This window comes from Pagrus pagrus (assembly GCF_965226575.1).
Source record: "Pagrus pagrus genome assembly, chromosome: 6".
In the NCBI taxonomy this organism is placed as follows: domain Eukaryota; kingdom Metazoa; phylum Chordata; class Actinopteri; order Spariformes; family Sparidae; genus Pagrus; species Pagrus pagrus.
Genome location: NC_140190.1, coordinates 2,910,285 through 2,932,512, shown reverse-complemented (window position 1 = coordinate 2,932,512; position 22,228 = coordinate 2,910,285). Strand labels below are relative to the sequence as shown.

Sequence of the window (22,228 nt, the reverse complement as noted above, 5' to 3'; positions counted from 1 at the left end):
TTCATACCATCTGCCATTGCAAATGCTTTGGCAGACAAAGTCGCACACTAAATCCAAGAAAATTGTGTATCAAACCAAAAAGAGCTGGTTGCCAAACCACTGTGGCCTACTGAATCAGAGGAAGTCGCCTAACTGAAGAGAGTCAACCGAAGAGGACAGCGTCACCAACCAAAACTAGGTGTCGAGCACAAAAATAGGAGGTTTGACGGCTATTTTTGTTACGTTCATCAGACTGATAGTTGCCTTTACAAACATCAACCAACACATCATTATCTAACAGTAGTAATGTGTCAGTCTATTACGTTATTGTTAATTTAACTGGAGAACATCAGAAAAGAGATTCTTATCGTACTCACAAACATCTGACGAGGCACTGCTCTGTTCATCTTTCCTCCAGTTTTCATGTGGTTGTCTGAGAGCAGTAGCATAAGGCCACTGTGTAAATGGATTTATTCTTTATATATTTGTTGAACCTGCTGGAAAATGTCAGAAACCAATGCACTTATTTTCTGAGACAGTGACATCAAACCCTGATGTTTATTCCTGAAGCTGACAGTGTTTAGGGAGGATTTTTCTTCAAATGTCAGGCTGTTTTCCTATTTGAGTGAGGGCATTGCTTCATGTTAGTTCAGAAGTACCTGATCGTGTGTGTCCGTGTGTGCGCGCCCTCAGGCACCCACAGGAGACACTGCATAGTGAAAATTGCTTTTATAGTTCATCTATGTACCGAAAAATCAAAAGTCTGCTGTGAACTCTATGTGAAGGTTGTGAAAACCTGCCCCTATCCATCCATCCATCTGTCGGTCTTATTTTTCCCCTCGTACTTTCTCAATAATAGTAGTGTCACAAGTGGAGCACACAGACCTCAGGGAGTACACACTGTGTGTGTGCTCATGTCTGTGTTGGTACATATGTGTCATTTAGACTCCATTAACCTCCACCAGCTAGAAGACATCTGGGAGTTGGGGAGAAGAGTGTGTCCTGAAAAAAAGAATGGGAACAAAAAGAAAAAGGCAGAGGGAGAATTTCCACCAAGATCTGCAGCCTAGTTTTTAATATCATTGCTGGGCTGAGTGGGGAGTTGTGTGTATGTGTGTGTTGACCCTCTCTATGAGATCTCATTGTCTACAAAACCTCAAAACCACTTCACCAGGAAGAAACCCAGGAGTCTTTCATGTTCCTTAAAGTCTTCATATTTGATAGAAATCTGACAAAAGCACCTACATCTGTTGTGTTTTTCAGCAAAGTCTATATCATTGGTAGCAAAATGATTTCTCGAATGGAGGAAGAAATGGCTCCATTAATCACTACAGTTGACGGTATTTTGTTCCTCAACCTAACCAGACCACAATTACAGCATTGGCACGACACAAAATTGAAAATTGAACCTCAGGAAATGTTGCAACATAACAGTATGTTCAACATATTTGTGGCTTGCAGAAACGTACATTGCCAACATGTATTTTAGTGACTGAATTGTGTTTTTTCGCTGCCTAGATTCACATTTGAAGTTTCAACCTTTTTTTAATTCAGCCTTTAATTTTAGTATTCATCCTTTTTTATTCAGGTTTTGTCTTTTTGTGTCAGCACAGGTAATTCTTCCTTTTGTACTGAACCAGCATCCAGTAACTGCATCGTATGCATCAACAGCCATTCCCCTCATTCATATCGATGGCGTCATTGTTGTCTGTTTTGTTACAGGAGCTGTGAGCCTTTTGTTCAGCTTAGCGGGGCAGCCTCTCAAAAGCCCAGCGTAAAGCCATGAAAGACAATCAGCCAACTGACAGATGCAGAAGGAGCTGACAAACATCAGTGAGTGTTAAACTGGTGGAAAACAGCAGGACTGGACAGATGTGGGGGGGCAGTGGAAGAGAGCAAACAAGTGAGACGTCATGTGGCCAATGAAACATCTCTGTTCAGATCACTGCTCTCTGATTATAATACATATGTGGAGGTGCACCTGATGTTTTCTGTTTCATCTGTTCTCTGTAAACAAATGTATTACATTATTAATAAACAGTATGAAACAGTTATTGACCCGGCAGGTGAGTCTCTATTCAGCTTGTCCATCTATCAGACATTAGTAGGCGGCGTCATCCAGACGCTTTGCCAACATACTGGCTTCGTGCTCTTCTGGCTCTTCACTGTAGAGCATCATCTGTGTGTGTGTTTGCTGTAATTATTTGGGCCCTTTTAAAAAGTGCGCCAGCTCCGTTGGCCCTCGACAAAAAATTGCCGTCAAATGGTATGGAATGGATTCATCACTTCCCACCCAAAGGAAACTGTTGCTGTCAAGAACAAAGAAACAGCTTTTTTTCTTGGCTTTGTAAATCTGAGACACCCACCATCATGTCTGCTCCGCACAACTCCCTGACCAGGTGCTGCCAACTCTCCCTCCAATGAGACCAGCATTTGGCTGCTCCAAAAAAAAACTTGTGAGAAGGTGCCAGATGACATTATATGCTAATTTGCATATAATACTATCGCTGCTTTCCTGCTCAGAATGGATTCTTAGAGAGGAAGATTTACTGAGTACAGGAAGCGCTGCGATGAGACCTCGGGTTTGTCGAACAAGTAGTGCACATTTCACTTGCGTCAGTATCAGCTGTGCCTGTTTGTCACCAAATGCTGAAGGAGTCAACACATTAACGAGACGCTCCCTGAGGCTGTTTGTCAAAACTTTTTCAGAACGCCCCGAAATCTGTTAATTGTGGCAACAGAGTGATCAAGTTGGCAGCTTCAGCTTGTGACTATAACTGGTCTGGAGACAAGACGACAGCCACTGACTCCACGAGGCTGTAATACTCAAAACAAAAACAGAAGTTATGAAAAGAATTAAAATCGAGGTTCAATGTTTGTTTAAGTGAACAAAATAGGAAATACAGCTTTTTAAAGACTTAAGGCATTTTTCTCTCTATCAAAACAATCTGGAGGTGTTTGCTAATAATATGAGGAGACTTTTTAACTTTTGGGATTAAAAAGTTAATTTATTTTCACTCCCATGGACACACACACAGGGATTGGACCCAAAAACCAAAGGTGAAGTGGGAGTCACTTAACAGGGGGGAAACAAAATGTAACTGGCCAAAAGAAAGAAGAAAAAAAAACCTCAAACACACTCAACTCAGATTTTCACTCAAACAGAAAACACAGAAAGCCAACTGATGGCGTCGACTCCCTGAAGACACACAACCAACTGAGCAGAAGGACTGCAGCCTCCTTATATAGCCTCTGATTGCAGTCAGCTGAGGGAGAACATCACAGGTGCACCCAATAGCTCCTGACGACCTGAGACCTGGATCTTGAGAAATCTGTTCGTGTCAGGACCTTTTGGGAATCTCTGATCTGTCCATAAACACTAAAATGACCATGTGGTCAGGATAAACCGAGTCCTCTAGGGTAAAAAGCACCATCAAATGAGACCAAATCAAACAATTTAAGATCATTTTGTAAAACCACGTTTGTGTGTGCATGTTGAACATGTTAGCTTCAGAGATAATGTAACTGTGTGTGGCTTAGACTGTCAACCATTTCGTTTTACAACACTGTAAGACTTCACACATTAACATGAACTTGTAACAGCCATTGGCTCAACTCGCAATTATGCTACTGTAAGTTTGTGACCTTGTTTTCTGGCTTACACTGATTTAAATTAACATGTAATAATGTGTAAAAACATATCTGTTCTTTTTAAGATACAGGATTGACAAGAAACACGATGAATTCTCTTGGCAAGACAATAATCTTTTTATCTTTTGTTGGTCTTGTTTGCTGGCTTGTTTCTCCCTCTCCCTGCAGTAAAGTCGTCTGGCTTTTTGCAGCAAATAAACACATTATTTCAGTATATTTTTTAAAGTACAAGCACGGAATAAAGTTATTTGTCAAATATTTTAAAACACCGTCAGGAAAGATCATAAAAATACCAAAAAACACACTGGAGTGGTTCTTCAAATAACACCCACAAGGAACTATTGACAGGAACATTTTGTGCAGTTGATGCAGCAAGAACTTTATGTAGCATCTGAGTAATTCAGGCTTGAAATAAAATGTCCTTTTAAAGTTTAGAAGTTCCAACTATTCATTGATTCACTCATCTAACAAATCCATTTGCATTGTGACATTTTTAAATGATTACAGCAAATACTGGCATACGTGATTTATCGTGATTAATTAATCACAAAGCTTGTAATTAATTAGATCCATTTTTTAATTGCTTGACAGCCCTAGTTAGTGTTTGTGAAAAAGGTCAAAATATCAGTATTTTTTTATACCTCCCATATATATTGGAATTGGCCTTAAAAAACCAGGATGACGGCTGTAATCATCAACTCTGTGTCTGTTCCAATAAAACAGAAAAGTTAAGAAGGGCTGCTGGATTTAGAGCTTGTACATTTCAGTTTTGTCATTATTCATTCAACACACTCCAGCTCAAAGGCTCTTTTTCGTTGCATCGCATGTCAATAATTAAATAGGCTATAAACAAGTCAAATGAATTTAAAAAGAAACTGGAGACGTTCATGGAGCCTACAAATCTCTTTAGGGTTAGTTTTCTTGCATTGCTAAGTAGTATGCACCTAAAGTTTAAAACAGGGCTCAGGATCTTTTAAAATATGACCAAAAAAAACCCAAACAAAGTTGTAAGAAGAGTTGCCGTATGAAAAGAAAGTGTTTTCAGCAACCTACAACAAAGTCACTCGTGTACAAACGAATGGAAGGTGTGCTGCCGGATGTTGAGGCATCCTGACAACGTTCATTTGAAGCCTCTGCCATCTGCATGGCATCTCATCAGCATCTTTTAGATGTGGATCTGTATGAAAGCAGAAACTTAATAATAATAATGAATTTGAATTTTGAGCTTCCAATAGAATATATAAAATACCATTTTACTCCTCTCAGTGTGAAACCTTCAAATAGTCAGTCACCTAAGTTATTTTGTAACAAGATGCAGTTATTTAAGATAGGAGTGGGGCCATGGCCACCAACCCCGGGGGAGCACAGGCACGCCTCTGAACCTCCTGAGCTTTGGCCATAAATGACCATCGCTGTAGATACAGGTCAGACTTTTGAACATCAGGATCACAGGGAACACACGAGGACCAGGGGAACGAGCACAGGAGACACGTGAATGGAAACAGAGTGAGGAAACAAATACATACAAGTACTGATAGCAGTTTAAGTGAAGCAAAACATCAAGTATGGACAAATCAGCACTGACTTGAAACTTAGTAAAAGGTGTGCAGCAGATTAGGGTGATTATAAAAGCTTTAAGTCATGTATGAAACCGTCAGAGATTTCAAGGGGACTACTTCCTGTTAGCTTTTGGTCAGACTTTAATACGGATGATTTCTATTAAGTTATTTTTTTGTAAATGTTTTGTTAAGTTATTTCTGCCTGACAGAGAGTCAAGAAAGGTCAAGATGCATTGACTTTTTCAAAGTCTAAAAGTTATTTATTCAAACATTGCAACTACAACACACGTCATTCAAAAAAAAAAGAAAAGAAAAAGAAAACAAACTAAGTTGAGCTACACAAGTTTACAGTATCCTCCAGCCTTAAACACTCAAGACACACTGTTCTCCTCTCTGCAACCTGGAGTCACAGCGCCCGGAGGCACTCCATCATCTCAACTTTAGGTAGATGCAGTGACCAGCCCCAAAGCATCTTCACAATTGTTCTTCATATCACTAGACCTTTGCTATTTAATTTGTTGAGTTGTGTACTTACATTATCACAAATATTGCCAACAATGTTTGACCCCAAACAAATCCACAAGTTTACTCAAAGTAACGTTGCGCTTCACTTGGTGGCCTCAGAGAGTCAGCAGGAGGTTGTTGAACAAGATTAAACTCATCACTTCATTTCTGCTGGAATCACGTCAAATACATGTTCATTGTTTAACAGTGTGTTCACTAGCAGCAAAGCCAGTTTGACTGTAGGATCATGTATGTTTACTTGTGTTACTCACCCCAAACTGTAAGCTAGCGAGTGCACCAAGGGTGTGTGTGTGAATGTCTGTGTGTTTGAATTCAGATCAACCTCTCACTCACCTCAGCACTCACCAGAGACCCCGGTTCTCTCTTGTTTTTCCCCTCTCCTACAATGTATCTAAGTGCATTTCCCCTCCGGCTCCAGTAGGTAGTCAACACTACAGAACATAAATAACTTGACGATGGAGGTCGCCTCCACGGATCGCTGCTGCATTCAGGTCCAGAAACGAGAGTGAAGATAAATCCACTCTTTAAATCCCTAGAGTTCAAAAAGTCCTCTCCTACCACCAGTAAACGGCTCAGGATCAGAGCAGAATCTGATGAGACTCGAGGTGTTAGTTCCTCCAGAAGGTCTATCTCTGCCCCTCCGATACATAGTTCAAGATGTTACCTGCTCTTTTTGTCGATCACTGACCATTTCATACCTGCAGCCTAACATGACATCACAACCAGAGACACTGTGTGGTAGGTTTATCTGTGCAAAGCTGTGTGTCAGCTGAGGACCACCTCATGACATCATTCTGTAGCATGTGCTATAGTGCAGCTGAGTGGTAAGGTGAGACACTTTGCTACCAGATGTTTCTCCAGACATTGGAGCTCCGGCTAAATAAACAAATAACAAGCATGGTCAGAAATGCCACAGTAGGCTATGTGCTTCCTAAATGTGTACACTGGAGGGAGTGACGGTAACACTGAGGTTGACAAACCATTTCTCTTTAAGTTAAGGTCAGTCTTTGGGTAAAGGTAAGTGAGTTTAGACTCACCCTCTCTCTCCCTCCGTGTGTCTGCCAGCATGGCCTCTGGTGTAGCATCATCAAGGATCACTTTTAGTAGCATAGTAGCAACAGAGAGGGAGAACTAGGCTGGCTTGTTTTAATAAAGTCTTGAATTATGCAAAGCAATAAGCAGAGCCTGGATTTGAATATTTATGAACTAAGGGAAAGAGAGAGAGAGGAGGCAGAGACTGGCCCTCTTTCTAGCCTATGTTTGTGCATGTTTGTCCGTGTGAGAGGAAAGTGAGTAATGAGTGGGAGTGTGTGTGGTGAGGAGAAAGGATAAGTCTAAAGTAAGGACCGAGGGAGACTGCATGTGAAAAACATGAAGAACTACTATATAATGTGTTAGCATGTGTGTGAATTGAGACAAGCAGAGCAGAAATGAGTTGGTGTGTGTGTGTGTGTCTCTTCATTTGCAAGAGGGTGAGTAGTGAGCAGTGTAAGTGAAGTAGACTGGTCGGTTAGGATTTACCGTCGGGGGAGAACATTAACTGAAACCTAAACTCTAGGTGTACAGAACACAACTCAGTTGCCAGACTAAATGATGGCATGGGTTTGGGATGTTGAAACTTTCTATTTCTTTATAATCCAACTTTGCGTTCAATTTTATGTTGTTATACTCTGAGCTTAAGAGTCTGGTTTGGAAAAGATCATGTACTTGGCTCTGCCACTGAAAACATGTGGCGGTACTGGCAGTAAAATGCTTACAAGCCAGCCCCAACCTACATGAAGATATAAACAGAAAACATGTACGTCTAGAGGGGATGCCCAGTGTCAGCTACTTGGACAATAAACCAATAAACAAATGCCTCTTCAGGGGATAATCAAACTGAAATGTGCTCCTACAAGCCCCAGTGATGTGTCAAAACTGAAGGTGTACAGGGACTTCGGTTTAAAGGGGTTCAAGAATGAACAGTTTCCTCACCAGAATGATGTGGGGCAGCCGAGAAATCATGACAGGGCCTAAACAGACCAGAGTTTCAGACTGGCAGTCTAATGGGATGGATGAGGTTTTCAGTGAGTCAGGGACAGACTCAGGATGAGTGTGAGAGTCCCCTGGGTGTCATTCCCCACCTCTTTTAAGCCTTCGCAAAAGGGCGTCGTCACACCGTGATTGGCTGGGAGGGGAATGCCCCAAGCTGCTTCCACTCCTCAATCAGGAGTCGGTCTCCCCACCTGCACACAGGTGATCTGAATCCACTGCAATCAGTCCAGAGGGATTTTTGAAAATCAGCCCAAAACAAAGAAAGATAGCAAGTCTTAAACAATGGGACTGCTACAAACACATCTGGAAAATGACTTGACGTCTCATCAAAACTATCTGGGTTTGTGGCCACTAACACTGCTGGTAAATGTGCAGACATCTTGATATATGTCCAGTGGTCTCACAGTTACAGATGTTGAAATGCCATCTCAAACTTTGGCGTTGACTCAGCAGCCATGTCATCCAGCTGTAAGTGGTAACTCCGCCCAAATATCTACAGTATATGTAATATGTCAAATCTGGTGTCAGGATTAAGAAAGACCACGTCATCTTCCTACGCAGCTACGTTCATTTATATTCAATTTCCTAACTGATCTCAGTGGCCACATGATGGATTGCTTATGACAAATTAACTGAAACAAAACTATCAAGGCAGCTAGAGATTATCTTGACAAAAAAAGGCTGCAACATGTGAAATTTAAGATGAGCATTGTGGAAATCTGACCACTTTGTGAGCAGGACCAAACCTGACGCTCTGTGATTTCACTGTTAACCTGTCTATTTTCTTTTTAAAGGGTATTTTTACGACCAGCTCTGGTCACATATTTAAACATTAATTCAAACTTGAATCTAGAAACATTTTCATCACTACATTATCACTATGATCTGTTCATAAATGGTCTTGCCTTTATATAGAGCATTTCTAGTTGAACGACTACTCAAAGCACTTGTCACATTCACCCATCCATACAAACATTCACAGGAGTGATGAATCACCCCATTGGGAGAATCTTTGGGTTCAGTATCTTGGCCGAACATACTTCGACGATCGAACCAACTACCTTCCAATTAGAGGACGACCGGCTCGACATCCTGAGCCACCCGGCCTCAGTCGTCCTTTTGAAAATGCCATCCATTTATTTTCTACTGCCTATCCAGGACCAATGTTCCTTCTCATTGTTCATGTCCTGTAATATGTTATGGGTCTGTCCCAGGGTGTCCTCCAGTTGGAGACATCTGATACATGTGTTTTGGGCAAGTGACCCATATATCTAAAACTCTTTCATTCCGCTAACCTGAGGTCACGATCATAGATGAGAGTTGAAACACAACTGGCTTTTGAAAGTATTTTTTAAAATGATTTTTACATGTTCTTTAAAGCTCCTATTTGTAGGATTGTAAGTCGGGTTGGTCGCCATCCCAAAGCGTCAGTATTTGTCGAGTTGGGAATGAGACTCTATCTTCAAAACAGGAGCTTTTAATGGGACCATTTCTATTTGCTAAGCTGAAAAAGCAAAATACTTGTAAAAGTAAAACCTGTAAAAGATGACAATAGTCCAAGTTAATTCTTAATGCAGCACGTCCTGACCTTGACAGCCTACTAAACACACACACACACACACACACACACACACACACACACACACACACACACAGTGTGAGTGCTCCTTGTCCTCTTTCAAAGCTCCTTGCCTGAGAAACCCATTTCTCTTTCTTTCCATTCCTCCACAAGCGTTTCCTTTCCTTCATTTATTTTCAACCCCTGTCCTCCTCTGCTTCTACTTCCTATCCGTCTCTCCTTGGATCCACTCACCACCCACCCCTCAGCCCTAGGAAACATTTCCCACCCCGCCCCTTTTCTCTGTGACTCTGAAGATAGCACAGGAAGTTAATTTTCATGTAAGTGGACTCTTTGCCGCTTCAAGTGTTGCTTTCCAGGCCTCGAGCACATCCTGGCCAGCCTTATTTATCCAAGCAGTGGGTAGCTCCATGGCTAGGATGTCAATTAATGACACACTCCACTGGTGCAAGGAGAGAAAGTGTGCAGAGGTTTCCATCTAATAGCCGACATCTTGTTTCCCCGCGAGCCAAAGTTTTCCCGGGTCACATTGAGGCCCCTCGGAGGAGTTATCAGTTAATAGCATTAACTGTGGAGGGCACAGTGGAGGCAAACCTAGTCATTTAGAAGCTAATTTATAGTTCTGTTTCTCAAAATGGATGATTTTAGTAGTAAAGAGGCAACATTAATTTAGATGTAAGAAGAAGGAGAAGTGATTCTTCTTTTTAAACTAGATCTGAATCTGTGTCCTTCACCTACTTAGCTGTAAAGTGGGAAGTTTCATTTCAGGTGTTCCATAATTAAAAGTCCCACTGGTTTTCTTTTTGGTAACTGACTGCCTTCAATAGGCATAAAATCCTCTCAGTTTAAAGAGGAGTTCATTGCCAGCTCACTAGAGTAGTTTTTTCAAGATTCACAGTTAAAACAAAATCCTTATTTTTTTATAGTGGTGCTTTATGCTGCCCCTTGGTTTATTAACACCCCACCGTGGACGTATAAAGGGAACTGGATAAAGCGTTGGAGGCAGGGATCCGTTCAGTCCTATGAAAGCTGCTGGGTGGCACACGAAGCCAAAGATCGTTTGATGTCCAGGTATGAAATTACCTGGATGTTCTGCGTGACTTTTGCATTGTCGGGCCCATAGAGCGATACACTATAGGCTTCCACCAGGCAAGCCAGACAACTTCAACTGAATGGGGATAAAATGATTTAATCAGGCGGCTCTTCAAGATTTTTCCAAATGACCTGATGGATCGAATTCTGACATTGAAATTAATTATCTCCCGGTGGTTGTGACTCTTGAACATTTTACAGCCCCTTTCTTTATAATGTTGAAGAAGTATAAAGTATTTTTGGGGCCCTGTGCACCATCTAACATTGAAATTACACTCTGTCAGATTGGCTTCAAAGCCTGGCACTGCTCCTGGAGACTTGTGCAGCACCCATGGATCAGATAGTGCCACGAGCACTGCCTCATCCTCTTGCCAGTGTGCTCAGTGGCATTGCAAGTTTGGGGCACTGAACTCGATGAGGCTGAGATTCACAGATTACTGTACAAAAACAACATTTTGGTGAAACTGGATAATGTTTTATGAAGAAAATAACTGATTTACAGTGTGGCTAGATAGGTCAGTTAGCAGCTTCAGCTAGCAGTCCTATTGGCTAGTTGACTCTGCTTGGACAGGGAGAGGTGTTTGCCCCTCCAGAACAGGAGCTTTGGACCAACAGGAGCCAGCAGGGAGAGTTGGCTAAAAAGGACCACTTAGGCGTTATTATGAATCCCACTTATATTCTCGCAAGTCCCGCCCTAATCCACCTCTGATCGGTTGGCTTTGTTTGTTACGCTAACCCTATGCTTGACTCAAACTGTTGACTCACTCAGTAGAACTGGTAATGTCTATTTTTGGTGTTTTTTTAGGTGTTGATCGTAAGGAATGCACTTTGAGAGACAATTCTTCAGCTGTCCAGAAACCAATCGCAGAAAGTTAATTAGTTAGTTAAATTCACCGTCCAACACAGCATTCATGTGCCTCAAACAGCCAGTCAGAGATGTGATAGAGCTACTGTACGTCAAATCCTCTCCTCTCTCAGGAGTTTTCATAATTCATAACCCACAGCATCCAGCCTGACTGAAAGGGCCCAAAGAAAAGCCAAAGAAACTGCGGCTGGCAAGAAAAAAAATGGAAAGCTTAGTTCCCATTTAAGAAAAGCAGAGAGAGCAGTTATTCTGGAGTAGGCTACAGTGTGCCAGGAGGCTGTGATCACGTCATGAGACCTACAGCATGTGCTGCAGGGGGGCTGTAGGATGGTCATCACAAGACGGCATCTGCAGTTTGTTGCAAATGAACTGATCTTTTGGTAAGATATCATATTAACTCTTGTATGTGGATATGTTGCTCAGTTGCACCCGTCTGTCTTATTCCATAACTGGCTCTCTAGTGCATCCTAGATTGTAATTTTCAACCCTGATAAATATAAGCCCTGCAGTCAAAATGTCCCCGAACAAAGAGTAACTATCCAAAAATCTGATTATTTGAAGGTTTTATTCATTCAATTAACTGTTTAAAAATATTGTCAGGAATATAATTCTGGGGCACAAATTCTGAATCCTGCACATATCTACTTCTGTTGTGTTGTGTCTAGTAAATACTGGACTCAGCCCGTAAGATGAGCAGTATACCTCCCCCATGTTCCTAAAACCCAAAACACAAAATTTCCAGAAAAAATTACAGAGAACATGACCTCGGTTGTCCTCAGTGGTCCTGGTTGGAAGGCATATTTTCTCAATACGGAAGCGATCTATTTCCCTCTGCCTCCAGTTTAACAAGCGAGGTCAGACTCTCTGCTGAGTTTTCCTTTCTGCAGAGGTTAAGTGCAAAACATCACATTCACAACATGCAAAGACACACAATCCCTACCGGCCCTGGAGCAACTGCTTTACAACCGGCCCTGACCTTTGACTGTTCGGTAGATGGCACCAATAGAAAATACTGTTATCAGTACATGCAGAAATCAAGTATCAGCAGCAGCGCATGCATGTAAGGCTGCCTCTCAGTGAGTCAGCTCTGCTAAATCCTGTCTGAATGGCAGAGTGTTCTGCTCGGCGACAGCCTGGCACACATTGTACAGAGCTCACCAGGCTATGAAAATTAACACCCAGCAAATGGATTTTTAATTAGCTGTAAAAGTGTGTGTGTGTGTGTGTGTGACAGAGAGAGTGTGTGTGCATGTGTTTGTTTATGTGTGTAATCTTATTTTATGGGTTATGGACAGGCACATCGTGGGAGTACAGATGAGGGAAATAGTATATTTGTCTGTGTGTTAGTGTGAGATAGTATGTTTAAAGGGAAATAAGTGGCATTACTCGACTGTTTTTAATCTTTGTGTGTGTGTGTGTGTGTGTGTGTGTGTGTGTGTGTGTGTGTGTGTGTGTGTGTGTGTGTGTGTGTGTGTGTGTGCGTGCGTGTGTGTGTGTGTGTAACCCTCCACAGCTGCAGGCTCTGCTGACAGACATCATGGATGAACTGGGAAGACGGAGGAGTAGCACTGAACGTGTCTGGAATAAAATGCACAAGGTAAAGAGAGCAAAATTGTGTGTGTGTGTGTGTGTGTGTGTGTGTGTTAGAGTGAGAGAGAGAGAGCCACTGGTCACAGTCTTGCCCCTCTGTATGGTCAACACGTGTAAGGTTGATATTGGGTTATTGCCTTTAAAGGTACAGTGTGTGTAATATATCGAGTATTTAGCGGCACGTAGCAGTGAAGTTCTAGACTGCAACACTCCCTCGCTCATCCCTCCCTTTCCGAAGACATTGGCGAAGCTCCAGAAGCTACGGTGGCCCCTCACGGACAAGAAACCCATTTTCTAAATATGGACTAGTACATCAAGTGTTGAGGTCCAGATGTATTAGTCTGTAAAACTATAGGTTATAACTCAAATAAACAGAGAAAATGATCGAGGATCATACAAAGAAAAGTCCCTTCTGGGCTACTGTAGAAACATGGCGGTGCAACGTGGCGACCTCCATGGACGGAGACCTGCTCCCTATGTAGATATAAACAGCTCATTCTAAAAGGTAACGAAAACACAACAACTCTTATTTTCAGGTGATTACACACTAAATAAAACACACTTATGAATATTATATTCCATTTCTGCCAAGTCTGTTCTGCTAGATGCCACTTCATATTACACACTGCACCTTTAATGGCAGCAAAGATAAAAAATAAAATAATTTTATATCAAATGAATTAAATTAAATAAAAAAAATATATATATATAAATTAAATTAAATAAATAATGTATCACTACAGTATCTCTCCATGGCAACTGCAGCAAGATTATGTTATTCAGGTCTGGAACAGGCTGCAGCTCCTTAAGTAAATTGTAAGTCTTTATATCTGAAGTGTCGAACATGTGGAGATTTACGTGTCACTAATTTCAAACGGGCACTTCAGACGCTCGTTCTCACACTGAGATTATTCATTACAGAATATTTACACCTTAGGTTGCCAACCCCTCAAGGACCGACCAAGAGACTTTCAGGTGAGATTTCTGGTGTTTTTTCTTATTCTTTGAAAACATGTAGTAAATGTACTTCATAGTTTTGAACAAATGAGATGTTATCATCTTGTTCAGGGTCAGGGGGATTGACATTCTCCTTCCTGGCCTGCTGCACGGCACGGTTTCTCCTCTCTGACAACCTGTGAATTGTACATAGCACAGTATGAGAGGCAGCCGGCTCCCCAAATATGAGGAGTATCGTTTTTTTCTGTGAGATGAGTAGATGAGTAGTTCAGACCTTGGCTTTGCGAAGTGAAACAGAAGAAGAGAAGGCATGTTTTTCCCTAAATGCCAGAAAATGATGCTTTCTGATTTGGAGGAGGATTATTGTTTTTCTTTTGGATCAGATCAAACGCGGGTTAGCCCGATGTAACTTTTCACCAAATGAGGGGATCCAGAGCAGCCTGTAAAGTCTACAAAGATGAAAGGATGCAAGAAGGAGAGGAACAGTGCAGGAAGACGTCATGGCTAGCCTACTCTCCTGGCGAACAGCACTGAAGACTTCTCTTGATGTTATTACTCTTCTCCCTACTGGCTTCCACAAAATCATTCTCCTTCTCTGAGTCAAATCTAAGTCACATATGAAAACACAAACTCGATACACATAGTTTTGAATTCAATATGTAAGTTATGCTGAACTTAAAACATACTACTATGTCCATTGAGAAAAAAACATAAATTAGCTTTTTAAATCAGAGACAAAATAGACACGTCGCCTAACAAGAAACAAGATGTGGGTCGCAATAAGCTGCTTTCACAGTGGACCTATATGGTTGTTTTTCTGATGAGGATGCACCAGTCAACAGCTAATTCAGCAAATGTGAACAACTTTTGGAGCGTAGTCCAAAAACACTTGGGTTTGTTTGTTTCCTGTCGGTGGGGGGAGGGGTTTGCACTCGTTTACATCTGTTTCCACCGGATAGAAAAACAACAAGACAATAAAAGCTTTGTGGTCCACGTGAAGAATGACTTGCCATTTTGGTATATTTTGCTGGAGCCTGAAGTGTGGATGAAACTGATACAGCTGTACGGGTTGTTGCTAATGGACATAAATAACCACCATTGAATTGGGATATTACTTCTGTTGTTGAGAAACACATTAACTTTTATCTAGCAACCGCTGCCACTGCTTCTGTTGAAGGAAAATGACATTAACAGGATGAATACATCACTCGCTACTAATTGAAAAGGGCAAACAAACAAACAAGATAACAATTCAGTCTGATTATCAGGTGAATCATGGGACGCAGAATGTGAATGATAACTCCGAGGAGGCTGAGCTGGCTGGTTTTACATGAAATTGAAACTTTAGTCCACATTTTCAACAAAATAACAGAGTTTCTTCTTATCACACCTGCTGCTACTGAGAGACAAATAAAACCCCTGCAAGATGAATTATACAAGAAATACAAAGAAATAGAAATGTTTTAAGTTTAAGGCAGTGCGGTCACTGGGATGCTCTCTAATAGCTGTTATTTGTTTCCTGCTGATATCCAATCGGACAAATGCTATGGTAGGCCCGTTGGCAGCGAGACACCCGACTGTTTCTTTTTCTGCCTTTTGTTTTGCAGTAGATATAAAGCGGGCGGTCAGAAAATACAGTGAGAACTGTGCAGCTCTTCCAGAAGCTGTGAATCCCAAAAAAACACATGAACTAAAGAAGAGGAAAGAGATAAATTCAGTTACTTTTGCAGAGAAATGTTGAATTCAGTACTCGTCCTTGTGTTTTTTGTTTTAGCAGAGCTGTCATTAATGTGAATATAATACTCTCCCCTGCATTTTCTAACTCTGGTTTCTCCCGTCATGTGGTAGATTATGTTCTCAGAGAATAACATTAAAACATTTTAAAAGCGAAATATTAAATGTAATGTTTTTAATGTTCAGAATTGGGCAGTTACATCATGTGAGTAATGGCTTGTTCGATCTAACCTTCTAACCTGTTCTGTCAATTTATACAAACTCAGTTTTGAACAGATTTTGAGGAGAATAAAGGCCTTTTGATCAGGGCAGGTCTATTTGTACAGCACCGTTCAACACGCTGCGACTCAAAGAGCTTTACTTCTGATTCACTCATTGATTAATCAGCTATTCATTTCAGCTCCAGCTCTATCGTTCTTTTAATGGCAAGACTAGACCTCAATCAGCAATGTGCACTACTTGAACCATCTATCATTAAATTGCTGAAAGACTTGTCTGGAGCAGAGGTCATTTACAAATGTTGTCTCTTTCAGTTTCACAGATGAAGTAAACTGGCATTTGCTGACAGACATCAAACCACATTTGTCTGCTTATTTATTGATCCTCTTTAAAAACCAGAGAAGAGACTCAACAAAGATGAAACTGACAAACATGGACTTGTTTGTTATCAGTGGACACCAAGACAGAGGGTAGGTATAAGGGATTTTGGTGAAACATTGCAGGAGGTCAAGTGGTGGAGGTGGTCTGAGGCGTGAGCGACAGGAACACGGTAGCGCCGATGTTTGAGGAAGCTGGTGGCATAGAGCTGAATCCTGAGAAGGTCTTTCTCACTCGTGAGGAGGAAGAGAAGGCAAAGTTAGTAGACTGGCAGAACGACCCCACCAGTCCACGGTTAAAATGTTGAACTACAATATTCAGGATATGTTTAGTGTCTTAAAGAGCTCTCTGTTATCCAAACTGGACAGCTGATGAATTCAGAGCACTGTCCAAACACTTTTAAAACATTTATTCAGGGCATCACCTTCATCACCGCGGGGGAGATAAAGTAGTTGGTGCAGTGAAGTGTCGGTGTTTGAAACAGAGGTGAGGGGTATTCAGCCGGATGCCCTACAAGCTTCAGCGTCTGCTGCTCAGTGGAGCTCATTATTCATTTCATCTGGAAACTACCATTTGATGCAGAAAGCCAAACTGTGTATGCATATACACACATATGTGCTAAAATGTGAGAAAAGACTTATATGACAAATTATATCTGTAACTTAGTGACTAATATTTATATGAATTATTTTCTTCGTAATTAATCTCTTGTGGCCCGTCCTCTTCTTGCACTTTTAGCTCAATATATATATATTAATTATATTTTTTCCTTCATTATAAAAACAGGGAACCCCTTTGGCCTGAGTCAAAATAAATAAACCAGTTTATAAATATATACTGCTAAATAGATGTTGCATTAAGAGAATATTATGTGCATGTTTCCTATAATATTTTGTACTGTTACCTATAATATCCATAAAGAGAGGACGTCAATTTGTCTCAGAACCTGCACACATAAAAACCAGGAGCTTGTATGTGAACGATCATACAAGCGTCAACCACAAACTCATTCTTTAAGGTGACTTAGGACCATCATGTCAGAGTAGGTAAGCTAACACTAATTTAACATCTTGCAGGGATCCCATTGTACTATTATATTAAGTTATTGATTTTGTTCACTGTATGCACTATAATACTGCCGTGGCGTAACCATAGCGAGATGACCATGGCACTACACAAGCATCCAGTGTGAGCGGCCCACAGGCTTCACATTACAAATGTTTCTAAAGCTTTGGGTGCTAAAAGTGACCGCGCCTCAAAAGTCGACTTTACAAGCGAGCGAGCGTTTAGCAGTTGCACTCGTTAAAGGCGCATCGAGCTCACGTTCATCGCAGCCCTGTTCTCAGAGGCCTGCTTTGTGCCCGCGGGGCAGATGCGCTCCCTTGTGATGATGTTTTTCTGTTCACTCCTATCACATACACTCATCTGGCTTTTTTTTTTTTTTTTGTGCGTGGGTTTTGAGACTCATTAAATGCTATGGGCCAAAAAGTGAAGGGTGGCTGAAGCAAGAGGTAAAGATGTGAGGGACGTTTTTGATTTAGTACAGTTAAGTGATTTAGGAAGAGAGCATAGAGAGACAGAAAGAATAATGGAGGTGGAGTGGAGCTGATGGCTTCTGAGGCAGTGTAGCATAGTGGAGAGGAAGCGTGGGAGTGTGCAGGTGGAAAGAAGAGAAAGAAAAGCAGAGTACTTAGAGCTCCTTGCTCTCCTGCAACTCAAATGATGAATGGGATAGGTGTGTCTGCGTGTGTGTTTGTGTGCGTGTACATTATCATGCATGTGTGCGTATGTGTATGTGTGTGTGTTGGAGGACAGAAAACCGGCAGGTAAGTCTCTCTGCTGCTCAGAGAAGCGAGACCGCTGCTGTTACTGATGGCCTGTATTAATCACATCATCAGCCACTGCCAAACACACACACACACACACACACACACACACACACACACACACACACACACACACACACACACACACACACACACACACACACACACACACACACACACACACACACACACACACACACACACACACACACACACTGTGGCATGGCTGCTTCCAAACTGTGTTGTCTGAGTGTAACCAGTGTTTATGCTGTAAGGAATCATCTTAATGACTTGATTAGCCTGCCGTTTGTTGCCATCACTGCCTCCCAGGATCACAGTGTAATTGCCATCTCGATTTCTCCACAATTTTAACGTCAAAGGCCAGAGATGCCAGTCGGCCAGATTTATATTTGACTGGAAAGTCACACGTGTAAAAAAATAAATAAAAAAGGAGTGCCCTGACCATTTTCTTACCTGATCCTATTATCAAAGAAGTAAGAGATCTGAGGTTCTCCAGAAAAAAGATTTAAAAGAAGGCTCTCCACCTTAAGGTGCACTAAAACAAACCAGGGACATTGACAAAAAAAAAACATTTTTAAAAAGACTTCCAACATGGCTTTCAAAGAGCTTGGAGAAATCGAACCAATGTCTTTTTAAAAAAATTATCAATAATCTTAAATTAAACTTAAATTTCAACTTTAAGTTCAAACAAACTTAATTCTTCTTAATTTTAATACTTGGATGTGCTGGACACTTTATGGATTATACTTTTGTGTTTTAGTCTTTGCTCAAATTTTATTCTGTTTCATCAGGTTGTAAACGATGATGCAAAAATGTAGTTATCAGAGACTAGAGGTAGAGATATAATGAGAGGATAGCAATGACATTAATTACTTGAATATACACAAAATAAAAAGTATTAGCAGACAAAATAAAACATAAGATGATGATGACCAAAGATTAGGTCTGAAACTTTAAAAACAACATTATGTAGAAATTGCATTTTGTGCGATTTAGCATTCCCCACAGTTTCTGAGTGCAACACCACTGTTGAAAATACAAATCCCAGGTTTGTAACAATTTATCATATGTAATGCAGGTGGTTGTAAGTTGGACCAAAAACGCAGACACCAAGACAGGGAGTAGGTTAAAGGAATTTATCTGAAGGGCTCTAGTTGTGGCAGAGGAAGTAGGCCCAGGCTCAGCAGTTGTAGTTGTTGGTGCTCTAATGGCGTTGGCTGAGGTAGAGGCCCTGGTGAGTGGGGCTCAGAGGATCCACAGTGGAGAGAAGGTGCAGGAGGCTGGAGGCTGGGTGGCTCAGGAGCTGGAGCTCAGAGGTTGCACAATCACTGGAGCAGTCAGGAGAACAAAATTAGTCACGCAGCGCGGCACTGGTAGTGTTGCCATACACCACATGGACGAACAGAAACAATCTGGCAGCGGGTGGAGAGAAGACCAGAGTATTTGAGCTGGTGCTGATGATCGGATGAGCTGCAGGTGTGTGAGAGGCAGGAGCTCCAGTCATCCAGGGAAGCCACGCCCAGCCTCAGAGGAGCACCTCTGAGAACACGAAAAACAAAACAAGGCAAGAAGCACAGAAAAACCCAAACACAGCGTCACAAACATGACAGAAACAGCCTTATTTACTTTTCGCAGTCAACTCTTGTTGGCTACAAGCAAGTTTCAGTTCAGATATAAGTACTGTTGACTGTCCCACAGGAAGAAATGTACACTTAAAATTATTCGCCATAAACATTGTGTTTATTTGGCTACCTGTTATTTGTGTTTGATGGTTGTATTTTTCAGACGGGATTTCTCTTCCTGCTACCCTCCTTCTGTCCTTAGGAATAAATTAGGGGTTGTGGCAAATGACTAAAGAACAAATCATACAGTATCATATGTATCATAAGTATTCTACACTAGAATAAATCCTCTGAACTAAACAGAACATGTTGTCATTGCCTTTAATAACAACTCATGAGTATTTTCTGACATCGTTTGCTGGTGTCTTCAAAAACACTTGCAAATTACTTTGGAGAAATGTAAGTGAAAATGGTGCACATGAAGGAGAGAAATGTTGTGGTTTCAGGTTAACAAAGACTAATTGGTTAAAGTTGGGGAAGTGTTGCATCATGTTCAAGAGAATAACTTGACATTTTGTGAAAAAGGAAAAACTTTCAGTGTCTTAACAAGAGTTAGATGAGAAGATTTATATTGCTGTTATGTTTGTGTGTTAAGTACAAAGCTAGAGCCAGGAGGCAATTAGCCCAGATAAGCATCAAGACGGAAAGTCAAGGGAGCTACCCTGACTCTGTCAGCACACCTACCAACCAGTGTTACGCTTACGAAATCAACATGTTGTATTTTGGCTGTTTAATTCATACACAAACATGAGACAGGAGACGTGGCAATAGACAACATTTTATCTTTAGCTTATCATTCTAAGGTAAACACTGATTGGACAGTGTAATGGCTGTGAAAAAATTACATCATCTGCGTAAAGGTTGGTTTCCTATAAATCTCGCTTTTACTATGCTATAAAATAAAGGTTGAGTTACAGAACAAAGGAAGTGAGTCTGCCATTGTGCAACCAAGACAGGAAGAGGCATTGTTTTCCCCGGTCGCTATCCCAAGCTAACGGTGGAACAACTAGAATAACTCAGCTAGTCTTATCCCCCGTTTCCTGTATTTATGCTAAACTAGGAATAAAGACTAAATGGTTGGTTTGGAAAGTGTCAACATGGTTTTAGGTACTAATACTGTTTATTTCTGGTGAAGACACTGCAGTGTTTTAGGTGGCAAGCCCTTACAGTTACCTCACATTTTCAAGCACTTCATTTACTTATTAAAGGTCAAAAACAGTCATTCTTCTTAGTTTTCAATGACTGTTGTTAGCACTATCATTGTAAACTCATTGTAAACCCAAACCATTCTCAGAAATCCCAACTTGAATTTGTGTTTTGACACAACAGCAGTCATGTATATTTTACAGTATTTGCTTCCTGAGCCATTTTCTTGATGTCTGCTGCCCCTCGTTAAAATTCCATTACATAAAAAATAACTGCAGCCAGCCTCACCTTCCTTTGCGTCCTCCTCTTCTCGCTTCTCTTTTGCCCCTTTTTTCCATCTCACTTTGGACCAGAACAGTGAGGGTGCATCGAATGATTTCCGCTCCATAAAATATCTATAAGGGAATTTGCGGACTGTGCCGCTCTGCTGCAGTAGTGATGGTGGAGCTTTTTTATTTCGTCTCTGTTGGGTCTATTTCCAGACACTGGCCCCCACACTACCCCTGCTCTCACTTTATTCTCCTCTCCAATTCACCTTCATCTTTTCCTTCCCTCCTTCTCTGTCTCTATTTATTCCTCGGTTTCCCTGTTTCCTGCTTTCCTTTCTTTCCTTTTCCCTAACTGTCTGTTTGTCCTCCTACCTCTTTTTCTCATCTTTATCCTAAGCTGCCTTTAAAACAATTTCTTATTAGGGCCCGAGCAGGGAACCTGCGAGGCCCTATTGTATTTTTGCTCGGATTATTATTCATCGTTCTGCGCATTAGGCGGCTTTTTGGAGCCCTGAACATACCCCAAAACTCACTAAACTTGGAATATACGTCACACCTGGCGAAAAATTTTATAATCTGTTGTTGTTCATATGTTTGATTGGTTTGATTGCCAAATGTAACCTTAAAAAGCTTGAAAATGCTGCCATTCCAATTAGTTTCAGAAAGGGAATTGCAACAACATGCGTCAACAACCGTCCGCTAAAATCAAAAAGCAGGAAAAACATTCAATAACAGCTGAAAGAGAAATTATGTATTTGAGGTAAAAGTAAAAATCATTAACTTTAACACAGACTTATGAATATAAACTGTGTATTGTAATTACAGAGTGAAAATTACAGAAAGTGAAAAGTAGGGGTCATTAAGTGCTGCTGTAAAGAGACAGTGGAGAGTACATTGGACAATCAGTCGCTAACAGTCTTTTTTTCTATCAAAGTAGTAATGGTCATGTATCTGTAGCAGTATGCATCGTTCAGAATAAGGTCCAGCACAGGCTGAACTTTAGGAAATACAGGTTTTTGCTTTTGCTTGTGTTCTGATATGACTGATGCTATAGCAGCATCTATGCTAACCTCTTGAGGTGCCGCCATTGTTGTTTTCAAACAAACAGTCATTTCTCTCCATGGTTGTCACACCTAAACCGCACACATAGCTCTCATCTCCAGCTGCCAGAAGTTCAGAGGA

General features: G+C 41.2%; 1 long non-coding RNA gene across 1 annotated transcript; it reads right to left on the bottom strand.

Moving 5' to 3' along the window:
- Positions 1-19,130: 19,130 nt before the first annotated feature.
- On the bottom strand, positions 19,131-21,225 carry LOC311258219. The gene is made up of 2 exons (XR_014622709.1): positions 21,066-21,225; positions 19,131-19,548 (listed from the first exon to the last, which is right to left on the bottom strand). It is a non-coding gene; the product is annotated as an uncharacterized lncRNA (long non-coding RNA).
- Between the last annotated feature and the right edge of the window lie 1,003 nt (positions 21,226-22,228).